This window comes from Oryctolagus cuniculus, chromosome 12, assembly GCF_964237555.1.
Source record: "Oryctolagus cuniculus chromosome 12, mOryCun1.1, whole genome shotgun sequence".
NCBI lineage: Eukaryota > Metazoa > Chordata > Mammalia > Lagomorpha > Leporidae > Oryctolagus > Oryctolagus cuniculus.
This window is the reverse complement of record NC_091443.1, coordinates 21779339-21797212: the sequence shown is the minus strand read 5'-3', so window position 1 is coordinate 21797212 and position 17874 is coordinate 21779339. Positions and strand designations below refer to the sequence as shown.

The window sequence follows — 17874 nt, the reverse complement described above, 5'->3', positions numbered from 1 at the left end:
TGAGTATGATCCTGGACAAAGGAGGGCCTGCAGCCGCCGCAGGTCCTTGTTGGAAAGGAGAGCGGCCAGCCACTGGTCCTCAGCCTCGTGAAGTGACCTCTCACTTCTGGCTTTAAAAAGGTCTTGGACATACCCGACATCTCCATTTCTCACGGTTACGCTCAGTTTTCAAATCCCCTTCGGGTCCTGATTTCAATCTTCAGATCCGATCCGAAGTTCTAGGGAAGTGTTAGCCATTTGATGCTGTTGCACTTCCAAGATTCCCACTGGGCAACAGGTCCCGAGGCTGCTCAGAGTGCACTAGCTTCTCTCCTGCCTTAGTGGGTGCTCCGGGGTGTCGATGCCCTAGACCTGCATCCCCGTTCAACGCTTGAGAAACCGCAGGGCTCAGGAGGTTTGGGCTCAGGTTTCCAGAGCTGCAAGGGGAGGGACCAGACAGGAAGCAGAAGAGATCCCCACCGTGGAGCCCTGCGGAAGCCAGGGATCCCTGCATGTCACCACCAGCTCTGTTGGTCCTCTTGGAACATGTGTTCTGCCCAAACTCTGCTGCGTGTTTCCTTCGTTCTGCAACCTGATTTGCTGTCTCCTGACTTCCTATGTCTCTGTGGAAGTCAGCGCGTGGGAGACAGCCAGAGCAGGAGCAGGCGTTAGGAAGAGGCCGTGTTCTGTGGAACTGTCCTTGAAAGGGCTGTTATTGATCCTGGCGGCTACAGTACACTTTGTGGTATTTAGGTAACCAACTTGACCAGTGTGTTAGCATACGTATAAGGGGATAGGCCTGTCTGTCGCTGCCTTTGAAGACGGATTTTATGAATGTTCCTATTTAAAGAGAGCAAAACGATAACAACAACAAACACCCAATGTCTGTCCTCCTAACTCCTCCACGCACGTAGTATTCTCGTGTGGTTTAGCCCTGCAGCTGACTCATTCAGCTTTTCTCCTGCAAGCTGTCAGCGTGCACGCCCGAGTAATGGAGGAGATCAGCGCACTGCCTGCACTGCCCAGGCTGCACAAGCCATGACTCATGCCTGGCATTTCACAGGCTTTATAATGGAAATCGGAGTTCCAAGCTGCAGTTCTTACCCAGTGGATGTGTGAATATTAATGAAATAAAGCAAAAGTCTCTGGAGGCTCTGGCAGAACCCTCACCATGGCTTCGGTGTCTGTTTGAAGAAATGAAGTGTTTTGTGGGGTGGGTTGTTCTCTGTAACCCACGCATGCCTGAGTCCCACAATATTGTTTTAATTAGTCTTAAAAAGCACAGTCAAATATTTGGCTTTGGAGAAAGGAGAAAATTCTCTCACATGTTGGAACTCTTGTGCTTAAAGGGCATTTTTGTCTACTGAATTTGTCTCCTGGGCTTTATGCTCGTATCTGAATGCTTTTCCAATCATCTCTTTTGTCCTGCAGCCAATTCTCATTCATTCTTTCTTTCTTTCAATCGATCATAGAGGCAAATAAATACCTTTCTTTCCCATCACGTGGTTCATGGCTGACGCTGCTATAATAAAAGCTAGGTTTTAATGGGAGACAAGTCCGGGCATTTACTGAAGTACAAGTGTTGGAGGGCGTGGAAGCCTTCAGAAATGAAGACCCAAAGAAACAGGCAAACTCGTGTGTTTGTGTTGAAGGAAGAGAGGGCAGTGGTACAGAAGTGTGATTAGAGGGCCAAGGGTATGATTTCGTGGTGATTAAATGGGTGGCCCTGTTTGCCCAGGCAGCTCTGTGTCGCCTGGAGCCGGCCATCCCTTTCCTGCATGGAGTAGGCACCTCTGTGATGAAGACTTCCCACCTGCCTCAGGGGAGAGGGGGAGGGAAAGCGGGGCAACCTTGCTGCTTCTGCTGCTTTTCTCAATGCCGAGATGCTGTACTGGGGCCATCCCTGCCCATCACTCTGTGTGTGTGTGTATAGGGGGCGGGGGAGAGTGTAGGATCTGCTGGGAGAGAATGGATAATCAAAACCCTAGATAATCCTCCCTTTTCTGTTACCTTCTTCCTGGTCCAACCTTGTTCACAAACTCCTTTTTTTTTTTTTTAAGAAAAAAAAAAAAGACTTATTTATTTAAAAGTCAGAGTAACAGAGCAAGACGGAGAGAGAGAGAGAGACAGGGAGAAAGAGATCTTTTATCCACTGGTTCATTTCCCCAATGACCTCAACAATGGGGGCAAGACCAGGCTGAAGCCATGAGCCAGGAATTCCATTCGGGTCCCCCACGTGGGTGGCAGGACCACTGCTTTCCCAGGTGCCTTAGCAGGGAGCTGGATTGGAAGGGGAGCAACTTACCCCATTGTGCCACAACCCAGCTCCCTCCCAAACTTCTTGTGCTGGGTAAGATTTAAAAATAGCAACTAGCCAAATATAGACAGCAGGTAGAAGTGGAGGAAGCAAGGAAGACGTTCAAATACTGCTTTTTTATTGACTTGGGTTTGTGTTTTGTATATAACAGGACATAGGGGAACCCATAGATAAGGTTGTTCCCCATAGTTCTTGGTGATTGGGGTGGAAAGTCAAATATTTCAAGTTACTTTTTTGCTGAATCTTTCTTGTCTGCAATCCATTGGGTGAGGAATATTTTGGAACTGCTATTTGGAAAGTTAGACATTTAGAAGATATTTTCAGCTAAAGCAGAGAATGAGTAATATCCCTTATAACTCAGCCACTTTATTCTGATCCTGTCTTCTCTAACAATAGTTCTTTGCTACGTGCTCTTAAAACACAAGTGCTAATATTATGAGAAATGAATTATATGGAAGCCAGTCTAATCTTTTCTAAAAGTGCTAAAAATACCAATCTGCAACCAAGAATGTTTAAGTACTTCCTTCCCTTTCCAGTTGATGCAGGATGCTGGGCAATGAGTGGACTCAGAGGACACCCTAAGGCCTGGGCCAGAGTGGAGGGTTTAGCTCCTAGATGTAAAGATCTTCAGACAGGACCGTCCAAGTGAGTGTCCTGAAGCCAGGGCCAAGTCTTTAGATGCACAAACCACTGTCCCTGTGCCCTTCTTTGGACGTGACTGGTGATGGAGGGGTCTGGGTTTACTTTTGCATATGGAGCTCTAGAGCTTACGTTCCCAGTCCCACAGCCTGTGTTAGGTCCCTGAGGTGCTGTCTGCAGCCGGGAGGCGACCGTGCACCCAGCCCTTTGGCATTGCCAATTTCTGCATGGTAGCCCTTCCGCTTGCTTCCCCTTACCACCTCGGAGTGTGTCACGAGCAGTAATGCTGTTCTTCAGGATTTGACTAGAGGATCCCTGTGGGCCAAAGATAGGATGCAATGGGATAGTGTTTCGGAGGACTTTGGAAGTGAAATGATCCATTTGTCCAGAGAAAATGGATCGTGTTGTTCAGAATCCCACCTGGAACCACACTCTCTTATCTTCAGATTACAGGAACCCATCCCCCCTGCACACATGCATGTGCGCGTGCACGCACACACACATACACACACCGTCTCCCACCGTTCCTTCCTGTGTCCACTGGGAGATCTCCCAGGCTTATCTGAAGCCACTGTGTATTTCTTTCTTTTTTATTTTTATTTTTATTTTTATTTTTATTTTTATTTTTTTGACAGGCAGAGTGGACAGTGAGAGAGAGAGACAGAGAGAAAGGACTTCCTTTGCCGTTGGTTCACCCTCCAATGGCCGCTGCGGCTGGCGCACCGCGCTGATTCGATGGCAGGAGCCGGGTGCTTCTCCTGCTCTCCCATGGGGTACAGGGCCCAAGCACCTGGGCCATCCTCCACTGCACTCCCGGGCCACAGCAGAAAGCTGGCCTGGAAGAGGGGCAACCAGGACAGAATCCGGCGCCCCGACCGGGACTAGAACCCGGTGTGCCGGCGCTGCAAGGCGGAGGATTAGCCTAGTGAGCCGCGGCGCCAGCGCCACCGTGTATTTCTTTACATAGAAGTCTCTCTAGGCTTCCTGTGGTTGTAGAATAAGAACGGTACTGGTGGGGCTAGCACTGCCAGGTTTTCTGTTTGAAAAGAAAAGCTACTTCCCAGAAAGTAAAAATGAACATGGCCAGGCATGGTGAGTGGGGCCGTGACAATTACCACACACTTTTAATGTGCGTGCTGTGCCATTGTCACATGCCCATGTGCTGTCAACTTCGAGGCAGTGACTGGGAGAACTGGGCTGTGTGTTCCTGGACTGTGCCCAGAGCTAGTGTGTTTAGGGTTATAATGTCAGTATTGGGACTTTTATTTTCTATGTGCTTACTTTCTGATATGGTTTTTTCAAGGGGAAATTAACTGAGCTTAAGTTACTTAAATTTAGCCACATTGGTTAAAAATCCTTTTCTGGAAAATTGGAAATGACTCTCAGTTGAAACAAGATACACAAAGCTTTGTTTGAGCGCATTCTTCAGTTTACAACATTGAAGTTTTAAGAAGGAAACCAGTGTCCCCGATAGCTAAGGAAACAGTTTGTGTTTTCATTTATTTTCTTTTTCTTAACTTTGGAAGCCTGTTGCCATGTAGAGTAAGAGAAACCTCATGCGTCTGGTCTTTTCAGAGGCCATTGCCAGTGAGAGTGCTGTTACTGTTAGATAATCATGATGGTATCTTCTGGAGTCTCCTCTCCCCTTGCCCGACACACCCAGTTCCCGCACACCCCGCCAGCAGAGCCAGGGAGAGAAGAAGAAAGCAAGAGCTTATTTGCCTTCAGAATCTGACTCTGTATTGCTTTGGAGACATGCTGGGATTTGCTCTTCAACCATTATTAAATTTCTAATGTCTGTCAAGGTTTAGATTCCTTTGAAAGAAGAACCATGAAAACATAAATGAAACCGTCAGGCCGTGCCGTGAGGACCCTTTCTGTGGCGAGTGTTAGCTCAGCCGGGGCAGCGACCCCACGGCGGGCACCAGCCCCGCCAGGCTGGGGACCAGAAGTTATGCTCGATTCACAGGGGGACTCTGGACTTGGCGCTTCACCCCCGTCAGCATCCATTTCTCCACTGCCTGCCACTCGCACTTGCCTTGAAAATGCGATGCAATCATGTATGGGAAGAGATTTTGCCTTCCCTTATGATCAATATTTATGAATCAGAAACTAAGAAGTGGCGCGGGGCCCTGTGCATGTGTTGGTCGTTATGTGGGGGAGGGGGTCTGCCACGTGCATGGGAGAGCCCCAAGGCATGAGCTGACGCGGGGGAAAGTTTGTAAATCACACTTACTCCCACGACTCAAAAAGCCACCGAAGTAGCCAAGCTCACTCAGTCCCACGTGGGCCTCCTGTCGCTGCTGTTTCATTCTGTTCTCTCTCCTGTGTGGCCTCATAGCTTCCCAGGCTGAGCCTGGATAGGAGGGGGTCACAGACACCAAGAGGCTTCTCCTGAGACTCTGGAACACTGGCACCACCAGCAGCCACGTGACAAGCACACGCCACATCTGGGTACCAAACGCTGGGTCAGCCGCTCCTCCACACAGTCTGGCATTTCCTGTTCCCAGTAACCCTGCCACATACGTGGATTACGGGGCGCTCATGGGCTGTATTTTAAGCGTTTTCTTGCTCACACCCCAGCGTGTTCCAAACAGCACTTCAGAAGGTTTCTGAGCACATAATCCTGTCTCCAAGATGCTCCGCTCCAGATTTGCACTCCGTCTATGGCTGCATTCCTTACAGTAAATAAGTAAAAAGGATCATGTCCTGGAGGAGAAATAGGCACCAAATTAAAGTTTAAAAGGAAAAAATTGGAGGGACCAACCTTGTGGCACAGTGAGTTAGGCCGCCACCTGTGGCACTGGCATCCCAAATTGGTGCTGATTCCAGTCCCGGCAGCTTCACTTCCAAACCAGATCTCTGCTATGGCCTGGGAAAGCAGCAGAGGATGGCCCAAGTGCTTGGGCCCCTGCATCCATGTGGGAGACCTAAAGGAGGCTCCTGGCTTTGACCTGGCCCAACCCTAGCCATTGGCAGCAGTTTGGGGAGTGAATTAGTGGATGGAAGATCTCTCTCTGTCTCTGTCTGTCCCTCTCTCTCTCTGTAACTGTGACTTTCAAAAAAATAAGTTTTTTTTTAAAGAAAAAAAAAGGAAACAATTGGAGACCAAATTCCTGCAGGCCATCAGTGACTTATGGTTAAGCGATGCTGCCTGGTGAGTGGCAGGCCTGCTGGAAAGAAAGGAAACAATGAACAAGGACAAACAGTGGTGTCAGTGTTGCCGCTGCCTGGATGGCCAGTCCTGGGCCTTTGCAGCCAGCACATAGCTTCTTTCCATTGCCAGCGGCCCTTCCCAGGCAGCTCTGGACCCACGGAGCACCCTGCCTAGTTCTCGAGGGGCTGGAGCGGGTGCTGCCACTCTGACCCTCAGAACCTGGGTCCCATCAGCACCAAGTCTACACAACACTATTATCTCTCAGAGTCAAGGAATCAGCTTCTTTCCCTGGTACACCTGAAGGAGATCGCATAGCAGGTGCATGGCGCCTGATCTGATCCTGGGATAGACCTTGCAGGGATGGTTGACGACATAAGCACAGATCCTCGTGAGGGAAGCCAGAGTCCACAGCAAGAACCATGCCTGGGTTCAGGGAGAGTCATGGGATTCTGTGTCTCAGAAGATCCCCCTGGGAGGTGGTGATCCCTGAAGCCCAACAGTCTCATGGGGTCTCTAAGGTCTTTACGAAAAAGGCGAGTTCTGAGAAAGATAGAGGAAGACTGCTGATGACAAGGTTGGAAATTGAGCATGACTCTGTATGCCAGATTCACAGCCTCCCCTGACTCCTCACCGCGAATCACATCTCAGCTTGCTCTACTCCTGCTTCAGAGCCCACTCACCTGTCTCCGTATGTTTACTAGGAGAATTTAGATCCACCCCCGCCCCCCACCGCCATATTGCCTGTTTCATGAAAGAGGAGAAGACAGCACAGGAGTCTTTTTGAAAGGATTAAGAAAGGTTTGTTTCAGCCATAAAGAAACCGCTTATTCTTCGAGGCAAAAGGCTTTCTCTAGTTCACTTAAGCCTAAAGCATTACACACACCTGTCTCCAGGTACAGCCAGGTGGGCACAGTCTTGGGGCATACAAGATCAAGTGTATGGACTCCCTGAGCCAAAAAACTCACAGGAAAGGGAGATCCCTATCATTTTAAATTCCAGGCAAAATATTGGCAAGTAAAAGTTTTCCAAAGTCAACCTATTATTGGCCCAGATAGTAACAGAAAATCTGGAGTTAAGAAAAGGAAGAAGGTAGAGATTTTTAAAGCTAGGTTTGGTTTTCACTTACCTGTGGTTATTCTAACACACGCGCACCCTCCTGTCCCTGTCCCAGACACAAATCGCACAACCAGAAGGGAGGACTTAACTTCTTTTAAGGGTGCTACGTTAAGGGTTATGAATTTGGCCAGCGAACTGGCTTTCCTAGAAAAGCTTCGTGCCTGTGCCAAGAAATATTTGCCAAGTTAGTGACCCTTCAGCTGCACCCCAAGGACCCCTTGCAGAGGGTGAGTGGCTTAGTTTCAGGAAGTAGATTACTCACGGGTGCTATGAGCTCAACAACCAGGCCCACTTGGTTTCAACAGACGTTAAAATGCAATCCTGCCTCAAACTCCCAAACCTTTCCCAGATGGACCAAGATGGGTGAGCATGGCATTGAGTCCAACAGGACTGGCTCAGCCCAGGCAGCTGTACACATTTAGCACAGAAAGATGGCTCCAGACTTGTGGTGGGTTGCTGGTAAGAGCAGTCCCTGAGTGCTGCCTGTTGCCATGTGCCAGACACCCACGAGAAGTGGTGTAATCTCTGGGAAGGCCAGGGTGGCCTCAGCTGAGAGGCCGCCCCTTCCCCACTGTTGCCATTGCTGGTTTCGCTTCCAGCTGCAGCTGCCCACAGCTGTCTGGGAAATGTAGGTGGGTGGGGAAAGTGCAGCAGGGGTGCTGGAGGTGAGGGGCAGGTTTTTTTTTTTTTTTTTTTTTTTTTTTTTTTTTTTTTTTCTATCTGACTGGACCTGTGCCCTGGTAACCAAAGCAGGTAGATGGGAAGGCACGTTCTATGCTGCTCTTGGCCTGGGGGTCCAGCTGGGTGGCTTAGAGCTGAATCCTGTGGCGAGACAGCCAGAAATGGTCCCCTGTTCAGTTCTGGGGACCAGGTCTTCATAGGCAGAGCAGGTTTCCCTGGAGGGCGTTAGCCAGGAGGCTATGTGGACCTAGAAATCACATCACATGGAGATGATCAGAAAAGAATGGGATTTTTAGGCCTGAAAAAGAAGATTTAGTGGAGTGGCTGTTTTGTGAATGGGACAGAAGACTTATTTTTCTGTGTTTTTTTGATTGTGGTTAAATATGTATTGTATCCATTTTTAAGTGGCATTAATTCCAATCATAGCATTGTACAATTATCACCATTACCCATTTCTGGAACTTTTTCATGATCCCAAGCAGAAACTCTGTGCCCATTAAATAGTAACTCTCACTTTTCCATGCGCCCAGTCCTGGCAGTCACAGTCGGTGTGAACTGGACTACTCCAGTGCCTCCTGGAAGTGGGATTATTCAGCACTTCTCCTTTGGTGTCTGGCTTAATTGGTTAGCGCAAAGTTCTTGAGGATCCGTGTTGTTGTGTGTGTCAGAGTCACCTGCCTTGTGAAGGCTGAGTAACATTCCACAGCTTGTTTATCCATCCGTTCCTCTGTTGATGGACACGTGGGTTGCCTCCACCTTGTGGCCACTGTGACTATTGCTCCATGAGTATTTGTAGATTTCGTCTTTGTGGTTACAGGAAAAACTGGCCTTAGCTGAGTGGGAGGAAGCTGCAGAGAGGCTGATGGTGGTCTCCTTGATGGCAGAAGGGTTTCCTCTTTCACTGTGGCTGGGAGTAGCTCAAGGAGGAATCGTGTCGTGGGGATTGCTCACAACAGGTACAGGGAAGCCCACGAAGTCTCTGAGGCGCCTTCTGTCTCAGGTATTCCGTGGTTGGTGGTAGATGCGGTAGGCACTCTGCAGGTGGCAGCTCAAAGAAAAAAGTAGCGGCAGATCTGCTATTGTGTCTTGGGGAAAGGGGATGGAGGTTATGGACCAGTCAGGGGCTGGAGATCAAGGCAGATGATGCTGGGAGGAAGTTCTGTGTAGTCTTGGGGAGGTGTGTCCAGAGCTCCATAGAAGGCTCCTTGCATTCTAGCATCCTGGGGGCGGGGTGGTGAGGCCAGGTACCTCAGCAGCATTCCCTCCTGCCCACTGCTGCAGAGGTCTGTCCCTTGGAGACTGAGCTGCACGGCTTTGTAGGTGATGCCCAGTCCAGGTGAGGGTGTTGGTGAGGGTGGAGAACACTGGATCTGGGAGTTTGGGAGTGAATCTCAGCCAAGCTGGGGATACCCGGGCTCCTGCCCAATTAGGTTCCTTCTGTTACAGTGGGGATTTTCTTATCATTAGTTGGGAAGGTCTAGCCAGAGTGTTCCAGTATTCTGGAGTGAATTTAATTGTGGGTGATTTCATTCTGCCCTTTTTTATGTCCAAGCCAGGGGCTTACGTCATAGAACAAGCGAATTCAGGGAGATTTTTATTTGCATGTGAATCATAGCTTCTCCAGCGGAATGTCACTTACTTGGAATTTTCGGCTGATTTTGTTTTTGTTTTTGTCTCTTGGTGTTTTTCCACCAAGCTCTTTGGCTAACCAGGGTGGGGGAAAAAAAACAGAGGAAGGGCTCCATCTGACTGGGGCAGGGTTTCAGTTGGCAACTGAAAAAGGAGAGTATTATGAATGTGAAAAGAAGAAAACGGATGCTTTATTTTGCTTGGAGGGAGGGACCGAAGCCAAGTCAAATTGAGAGCTCTAATTTGGGAATAGTGTTATTACAGGTCATTGGGAGTTGGTTACGCGCTAAATCGGGAGGCCGGTCACATGAGGCGGCAGCAAAGGCAGACCATGGGGGGACCTGGGGGCTCTTTTACAATGAACTTTATTTTACTTACTGCACAGTTGCAAGGTGCTTGTATCGCATGAGGAACCAAGTCACCTTATTGGCTCGGGAATGTCCCCTGTCCTGGCTCATCGGTTGCTTCCTAAACGAACCCGTTCTTCTAATATGTGTGTTTCTGGGCTTTATTTAGGCACTGGAATCCAGCCCGTGATCAGCAGAGCAGGCTAAAGGTTATGTATCGCTCTTCACCTTCACCTTCCCAACTGATTCCAAAGGGGCTTCTTCCTCTTCCTCCAAATCTCTATTTGAGGTCCCAAGGTCAAGACCGATGACTGAAAATTCTGTGTGTATGGAGGGATGAATGCCATATTTTAGGTTCTCTTCCGTTTCTTCAGCACTGTCACTATAAATGTCAGCTTGCAAAATAAAAACAAAATAAGCTGGCTCCTTTCCCCTCATCAGAAGTAGTTATGAACAAAGAATCCTTCCTAGTCCCAAACTTGGCATCTTGGGGAAAGCCAGGGAGGTCAAGCTGCTGCTGTATCTTAAAGAATCAAAACTGGCTTTCTTGATGTCTAAGGCCCTGATCAGTGAACCGAGTTTGTCATCACGACCAAACAGCAGCCCCACAAGGATGTCTAGAATTGAGTTCATTCATTCGCAGTGCAAACACATTGTGCTCATGGCCCTAAATGGGGCATGTTACTAAGTCTGTGGCACGGTCGGCCGGAGCTGCGGGAGCACATGCTTGGGTGATGCGTGTGATCCGGTTAGGAATAGAAGGTGTGTGGAAACTTTCTATAAAGGGCAGCTTGGCTGGTGTGGACAAGTGGTCAGGGAGCCCTGGCGCTGTGCGTGGTGGTGCCAGGATATTGCTGCGTGACCTTGGATGAGTTTCTCCATGCCTTGGTTTCCCCTAAGTGCCATAATGGTTCTGGGGAGGGTCAGTAAAAGCTACAGGAGCTGTTTGAGATGAAAGACGTTGTCAGGTGTACAGGTGGAAGCATGAGCCGTGTGTCCCTGAACAGGACTGGGCTGCTGGTCCCTGCTCAGGCACCTCCCTCTGACATCACAATGCCCACCAGACACTCAATAATGATGTGCATGCCCAGTGGACACCAGAGGAGGGGAGAAAAGGAGGAGGGTGACGTGGAGAGGGAGGAGATGGAGCAATCCCTTATGTGATCATTCCATCCACGCACGCGTTTTTCACGTAACATCTGGTTCAACTGTAATGTGTTCAGCTCCATATAACCTAGATAGCGTCTGCGCCCTCTCCCTCAAACTCAGCAAAATATTATGGTCCTCGAATCAAGAGAATTTCACTCCTGTTGCTGCGTGTCTCCTGGTTCACGGTCAGACCAGTGAGTTGCTCCTCCTTCACCGGCCGACTCTCTGGAGCACCCGTTTAGAGGTAATGGCCTTCCTCCGAGGGGCAGGAGGGGCAGGGTCCTCCAGGCTTCCTGCCGACCCCCACTCAGCGCCCCAGGGAAGGTGGAGGGGTGGTTTGTGGGGGTGGGAGTCTATGGTGCAGGCTCTTTGATTCGGAAATTCATCTTCATTTTGTCCTTAGCCATCCCAGCTTGGGCGAACTCGATTTTTTTTTAAAAGATTTTATTTATTTATTTATGTACTTACTTATTTAAAAGGCAGAGTTACAGAGAGGCAGGGACAGAGAGAGAGAGAGAGGCCACAGCAGAGAGCTGGATCCGAAGTGGAGCAGCCGGGACTCGAACTGGCACCCATATGGGATGCCGGCACTGCAGGCAGCGGCTTTACTCGCTACACCACAACACCAGGCCCAAACTTTATTGTTCTTAAAACCCAAATGGGCCTAAGCCATGGCTCCCCTATGAGGATCTGTTACCCCGTTTAACTGACCAGATTGCCATGAGTAGGCAACTCAGGAGATCAGCCCTGTCCTAGAAATACTTATAGAGTTGGTTTGTTTTTCTTTAACCCAACAACTTCCTTTTAAAAAACGGGTCCTTGCCACCCTTGGAATGGGTTCTTCCTAGCCCTTCTTCTGCTAAGAAATAATTTTTCTTCACCCAGTTTCACATCAGCCTCACCGGTTGGCACTGGAAATTGGAGACCATGATTTCTGGGTTCTCTCTACCCATAGTTCCCAAGTATCAGGCTGGATTTGAATCACCTGGAAGACTTGCTAAACACAGAGTTTCCGACTTAGTGGATCTAAGAGGAGCTTCAATAATTTGCATTTCTAACAGGTTTCCAGGTGTGCTCCTCCATGCTTTCTGGACCTGTGCCTCTTGCCCATCCCACCCCCCCACCCCCTCACCTCACCTTTCCTCCGCCAGGAAGAGCGCTTGCCGTGGAGCATTGTCCTAGTTCCGAGAATTGTGTAGCCTGTGCTGTAGGCAAAGCCCACAGGCTCTTGCTTTATGAAGATGAGATAAATCAAACATCACAGCAATCTTAGGAGGCTTCCCATTTTGCAGTCAGGGACACCAAAGAGTGGAGGAGTGAGGTGAACTACCCAGGTGTACACAGCTGAGTCAGTGTAAGATCTGGGATTCTAACCCACACAGCGTGGCTGGAGTCTGCTGAGACTCACTGCACTCCATCATCTTCCTTTTTATCCCCCCTCAAGTCACTTAGAGCACCTGATAATCCTATGCTTGGCTGCCCTCGACAGTCAAGCCCCTCTGGGGTCCTTAGCACCAGCATCTTGGGCTCTGAGTCTCCAGGCGACTCAGCTACGCCACCTGTGTGTCTGCACGTGGTGGAGGCAGCGCGGTCAGATCCCTGGTGCAGAAGGATCATGGGCACGTGGCCTCGTGCTGGCCAGGGGAGGGGCCTGGTGTAAAGGCACTGGGGGCAGCCATCTCTGACAAGAGCTCAAGCTCCCTTTGGGCAGGGGTCTTTGAGGGCCCTTTGTGCTCCTCACCACACTGCTTTGGTCCGGAGGTGACTGCCAATAGTATTGACCACCTGCATCAGAGCAGCAGACCACGCTAGAAGGTACAGAAATGCTCTTTTTTTTTTTTTTTTTTTTTTTTTGCGGGAATGCAAAAGCGCCTCTTTTTGACCAGTCTTGTCTAGGAAGCCTTGTCTAGGAAGTTGCTGACCTGGGTGAGGGAGCAGGAGAGACTTGATGGGGAGGCACTGTCCCTGACCCACGGGAAGCCAGCGATCTGGTAGAAGAGAAGCAGTGCCACACATCCACGTCATTTTGCGCAGCTGTGGTGGTGAGAAGACAGTGAGGGCCAGAGGAAAGCAACAGGGTTTGGGGAGGGGGTGGACTCTTGAGCTCCATCGTGGATGATGGTGTGCAGGAGGGAGGAGGTGGGGTGTGTCAAGGTATTTCTACAGCAGCAAACGTTCCATGATGAACAGTGATCTCTTTATTATTATTATTTATTTGAAAGAGTTACACAGAGAGAGAGGAGAGGTGGAGGGAGAGAGGTCTTCCATCTGCTGGTTCACTCCCCAAATGGCTACAATGGCCAGAGCTGTGCTGATCCGAAGCCAGGAGCCAGGAGCTTCTTCCAGGTCTCCCACATGGGTGCAGGGGCCCAAGAACTTGGACCATCTTCTGCTGCTTTCCCAGGCCATAGCAGAAAGCTGCATCAGAAGTGGAGCAGCCAGGACATGAACTGGCGCCCATATGGGATGCCAGCACTGCAGGCGGCAGCTTTACCCGCTACGCTACAGCGCCGGCCCCAAACAGTAATCTCTTAAAAGATGTAACTGCCGAGTCTCCACTGGTCTGATGACAATGGCTTAAGATTTTTGTTTGTTTGGTTTTTTTTTTCCATGAAATAATGTGTTGGCTCCTGGCTGGAAGGGCTGAGGGTATTATGGAAAATAGGGTCTACTCCTTTCAGAAACTGGTCTTCTTAAACTATTTCTCTACCCCTCTGGTCTGCTTTTCCCTGAATTCTTTGTAGTGCAGACATTTCTGTGGATACAAACTTCCCCCATGGCTTTCTCTGATGCTACAAACACCCGGTGGAGTGGCCCTAGCACCAGGCCATCTACCTGAGTAAGGGCTGGAAAGAAATATCTGGTGCATTAGCAAATGCATCTATCTCCAAATTTGATGGGATAAAGCTAGACTAGAACAGCAGGCCACGCTTTCACTCCCTGGCTCTGCACCAGCATGGCTGGAGGCTCCCTCTGTCTCTGCTTACCGGGCCATGCCCTCAAAACCCTGGGGTAAAGATAGAGGGCAGGGGTCAGTCCCCAAGCTCCCTGGACACAGGGGCCTCTGGCCTGCATCTACCTTCCTCTGTAGAGTTCAGGTCTGCCTCCAGAAGGGGCCGGCCAGGTGAATCTTCTCCACTGCTTCGCCCGCTGTCACACAATGGCAGGGGATCCACCTGCCCTTCAGAACGAAGCTCCAGACTCTTCCCAGCGGCCAGCTGCGTGGGCTTCTCTGCATGCTGTCTCCTTCCCCACTGCCTCCCCCACCCCGACCTGAGCTGCCCAGGTGTTTTTCTTTGTTGTAGAATCTGGATAGCATGGTTGAGGTTCTGGAAGGATGACCAGAGCCCTGTGTCCACAGACCTCTGAGCCCCTTTCTTTGTGCCTGCAAATTCCCACCAAGTCAGCTAAAACCAAGGGTCCTCAGGGGGTCAGTGCCCCTGGTTCTAGTCCAGCCATTGATCTCTGGGCCTACTTCACTGATCGCTGGGTCTACAGTGGGATCCCAGAAAGAGAGACATGGCCCCAAGCATTCTCATTCCTAGTTAGAGAGCTGCCTGCTCCAACATTGTCCTTGCCTTTTCTCCTCGTTACTCACTGTTGCAGATTTGGAATTCAGCAGTGAGAAAGTAACCTCCCTTCTCAAAATTAAAAAAAAAAAAAAATCATAGTATGATTGCATCAACAGACCTGCTAACCTGAAAACAAGTTTGGTGTACACGTAACAGGTGAAAATAAGCTGCCTCTTACCACTTAGATAAATTTCAGAGTTGGCTAACAGCTGAGTAGAAGGGAGCGTGCCTCTAACTCCCTCTACAGGGCTGTGCCTAAGGAGGGCCAGAGAATAGGCTTGGGTATCCAGGGTCACCAACTCTATCCTGTGCAGTTAACCAGCCCCCTCTTCTCAAATACAGTCCCTAGTTCATCTGTGCTCTTGCATTCAAATATCTCACTTCAACAAAATTATTCCATTCTCTCATCTCCAGACTTACACGTGAAAGGGTTTCTGATTTCATACCTAAATGCATGATACATAAGTTTTACTATCAACATTTCCAACATGTCTATTTTGGGACTCACTCTGTGCTGTTCCTCGGTGACAATATTTACATAATTATGCAACATACCACACGAGGCTGTCACATTCACACTTATACTTTGGATTCCCATCTCTCAAAATGGGAAATTTTGTCTATAAGTTGTTGAGCAACTTCTTCGTTGATTTTAGAAAGTGTGGGACCCTGAGAATGGCTCCCACGTGTCAGGAGTGGAGCTTATTCGCTCTGGCTCTTCCCGTGCTTCCTGAGGTTTAAGAACCTGTTGCGGGAAATGGCTGATGTTCATTTGGGCCCACTGGATGGAACATGAACTGTTTTTTGTGATGGGACCTGTGTTTTCAGTCCTCCCCAAATACTCCTCTGGTAACGGTGTCTGGATGTTTCCAAAGATGTTGGCCTTGGCCCACAGTGTACGACTGCTGGGGCTCTCATTTCTAGTGGTTCTGATGGAAGGAGGCCTGCATCTAAGCGAAGTTGCACAAGGCAAGGCTTCCTCTGATGTGAGGGCTCCTAACTCATTTTTTTTTCCAAAGATCTTATTAATTTGAAAGACGGAGTTACAGAGAGAGGTAGAGCCAGAGAGAGAGAGGTCTTCCATCTGCTGGTTCACTCCCCAAATAACCACAACGTCCAGAACTGAGCTGATCTGAAGCCAGGAGCTTCTTCCGGGTCTCCCGTGGGTGCAGGGCCCAAGCACTTGGGCCATCTTTTATTGCTTTCCCAGGCCATAGCAGAGAGCTGGATTGGAAGTGGAGCATCTGGGACTCGAACCAGCACCATATGGTGCCCATATGGGATGCCTGCACTGCAGATTGTGGGGAGCAGCTCGGACTAGACTGTTACTGGAAAATTAAGACTTATTCTATGCATCTGCTCTCCCACAATATGGCGCTGGGAGAGAAGAAAACAGCTTCTACACAGCTGCCTCCAGTTCAGCTAATAAACTGTAGGACTTGCTCCTGATTGGAGGAGAGCAGCGTACTTGGCGTGTGGGCAGCCGAGTTGGGATTGGCGGAGGAGGACTATAAAGGAGGAGAGAGACGGCATGCACCAGGAACATCTAAGGGGAACATCTAAGGGGAACACCTGTGCAGCCCCCGAGAGAGCCGGCCGGCGGTGTGCCGCTCCCCTGCAGAAGTGGGGAATGTGGCCAGGGGGAACCGCCCTTCCACGGAGGTGGAAGGGATAGTAGCCAACCCGGGAAGAACCAGCAGCAAACCCAGGGAGGGCCGAGCAGACGAAAGAACAGCGCAGGGTCCTGTGTCGTTCCTCCACGAAGAGGGGGAGCGACGCAGATGCTGGCTTTACCCGCTATGCCACAGCACCGACCCCACTAATTCATTGTTTAAACTGCGCTTGGAGAGTTGCTTAGCGGTGTGTGGCATGGGGCAGGGGATGGTCTGGGAGTGTGAAGATGAATAGTAGAAAGTGGGAAAGCTTCCTGCTTTGAGAGCATTTACAGCCTCTCCTCGGAGAGGTTTTTGGTATTAAAAAAAGAAATAGCAAAATATGGTTTACAAGCATGTGTTGAGTAAGGTACCGTGTTTTTTCACCTCTAATTTTTATGACTTGCATGAGACTGATTCGTTTGAAGTTTTATTAAAACATCACTCAGCACCTAACAAGTTTGGACACACAATAGTCTTCGTATAACTCTATGGATTTCTTTCATTCTTCAACAGATATTTGCAAGAAGAGTTGTATAAAATACACTGCATTTTGCTGCTTCAGCCTCTCGACTTTTTTGTAAAGATTACTTTAATCGGTGTCTGTTACAGGCAGGAAAACACCCATTTTCCTGTTTGCCAGCTCGTGGGGCCATTTCCCATGTTACCCAGAATATTGAGAACATGGTGGTCGGGACGCTTTTGAAAACTGAGCTAATCATTTTACTTTCCTCTTTTGCACATTCCTACTTTTTTATTTATAAGACTCAAAGTAGTGGCCGGCACCGTGGCTCAATAGGCTAATCCTCCGCCTGCGGCGCTGGCACACAGGGTTCCAGTCCCGGTCGGGGTGCCAGATTCTGTCCCGGTTGCCCCTCTTCCAGGCCAGCTCTCTGCTGTGGCCAGGGAGTGCACTGGAGGATGGCCCAAGTCCTTGGGCCCTGCACCCCATGGGAGACCAGGATAAGTACCTGGCTCCTGCCTTCGGATCAGTGCAGTGCGCCGGCCGCAGCGTGCAGGCCATGGCGGCCATTGGAGGGTGAACCAACGGCAAAGGAAGACCTTTCTCTCTGTCTCTCTCTCTCACTGTCCACTCTGCCTGTCCAAAAAAAAAAAAAGACTCAAAGTAATTAGAACACTACAGAGCCTACCAAGAGGGTTGACCAGACAGTTTTTGTGTGACAGGCAGTACCTAGTGTGAGTACTGTGAGGTCAGTCTGTCAGTCTTCATTGGAAGGACATTTCTAGGAATTACCTAATATTTTGAGTATGAAATCAAATGTCTAGCTACATATTATCAAACATAATTCCATGGGATCATTTTATAAAGCCACTAAAATGTGATTAATAAGGCAAGGTCAGTGTTGGAAAATGGAGACGCCAACACCATCCTTGTGGAGCTTCCATTCTAGTGGCAGAAAACAAGCTATATGTGAAGCAGGTCCCATGGGCGTAAGTGCCATAGAGAAAATGAAGCCAGGCCCAGGCACTGACTGGGCAGTTTAAAATCACATGAACACACTGAAGTAAACTGAGTATATAAAATCATCAAATCATTTTTTTTAAAAATCACATGGACAGGGGCTAGTATTGTGGTGTAGTGGGTTAAGCTTCCATTTGCCATGCCAGCATCCCA

General features: G+C 49.3%; 1 protein-coding gene across 3 annotated transcripts in view; it reads left to right on the top strand.

Moving 5' to 3' along the window:
• The window catches only part of SAMD4A (sterile alpha motif domain containing 4A), a 228665-nt gene that overhangs the window by 115266 nt on the left and 95525 nt on the right, over positions 1 to 17874 (top strand). Inside the window, exon 1 of one of the 3 annotated variants that reach the window (XM_051822873.2) lies at positions 11120 to 11258. The exons of the other annotated variants lie outside the window; for them this stretch is intronic. The gene's annotated coding sequence lies outside the window, so the exon portion shown is untranslated. Of the gene's footprint in view, positions 1 to 11119; positions 11259 to 17874 lie in introns of those variants that run through there. 3 annotated transcript variants of the gene reach the window in all.